Source organism: Octopus bimaculoides, chromosome 6 (genome assembly GCF_001194135.2).
Source record: "Octopus bimaculoides isolate UCB-OBI-ISO-001 chromosome 6, ASM119413v2, whole genome shotgun sequence".
Taxonomy (NCBI): Eukaryota; Metazoa; Mollusca; class Cephalopoda; order Octopoda; family Octopodidae; genus Octopus; species Octopus bimaculoides.
The window spans coordinates 15,800,745-15,802,185 of NC_068986.1; positions in this window are offsets into that span (position 1 = coordinate 15,800,745).

The window sequence follows — 1,441 nt, forward strand, 5'->3', positions numbered from 1 at the left end:
ATATGTATATATATATATATATATATATATACATATGTGTGTGTGTGTGTGTGTGTGTGTGTAAGTGATTGCGTGCATATTGATGGAATATTTGGACATAGTTTAAAATATTGAAATTTTAAGATGTAACTATAAACAAAATGTGTTTAATTATTATAAATCCGTCTCAATATTATATATATTTCGTCTAGTTGTTAGGTTTGGATTTTTGGAACATATATGCTTCACATTTTCACGAAAGCTCTTACTAACTATGAAATACATTATGAAATTAACGCAGTTATTCGTCAGAGCTATCATCTCAGAGAAATAGTAAGTGGAATCAAATTTGCAATCGTTATATATTATAACAAAGATATAGATGGAAGGAAGAAATGTTGTTAAGAGAAATACGAAATTTATAGTAACTACGATATATATTGAGTGCCTGTTTTGAGTTGCAACGCTTCGATTATAATTCTGACCAAGGTTAGGTCGTCTGAATAATTTATAAATTAAAACAATAGAGCTTAAAGCTAAACATGATGCAGGTATAAAGGAATAGGTGACTGAAGATAGAATGAAAGCGTAGGCGACAGGTACTGGAAAGAAAAACAACGTACAACATATACCAACATCAATAAAAAGTATAGTTACCATTACAATATATGGGGTAGAGTTTCGTGTAGAATAGCGTCGTAAAAATGGGTAATAGACCGCAAACAATCGTTCAACAGAAATACTCATTGTTATCCAGGAAGAATACATAAATAAAATACTAACGATCAAAGTGTAAGGATCACTTCCAGGCGTCATTGTACTCGAAAATTTTAGATTATATGATAAGCAAATATTTCTTATGCAAACTATCCAGATTATAAAAGTATCGACAATAAGAAGGCAGAGAAGATACGGATTAATGTTAGACTTCGTCATGGATTTGCTGCAAAATATTGCCATGGTGGTTAGATTACCGATAGTTCCAAAAGTTAACAAAATTATGGATCCATACCGCAGAAAATAAATGACAAGAACGTTTCTTATATCAATATCAACGACGAGGGTACAGTTGCTAATTGTGCTTTCTTTTCCATCCATTACAAAACAAATATTTAGCAATACTAAGAATGAATAATAATAATGATAATAATAATAATAATAATAATAATAATAATAATAATAATAATAATAATAATAATAATAATAATAATAATAATAGTACATGGAACAAATAGGGGCTGCAATAAGGGTGGAGCACTTACGGAAAACAGCACTGCTTGGAACCGTTCGAATTCTCCGGAAGGTGCTCGAAAAATAAGAGGTGTTACCTTTGTTCACTCGTAGTGAACAGCTGACAACGTAATAATAATAATAATAATAATAATAATAATAATAATAATAATAATAATAATAATAATAATAATAATAATAATGAGAAGAAGAAGAAGAAGAAGAAGAAGAA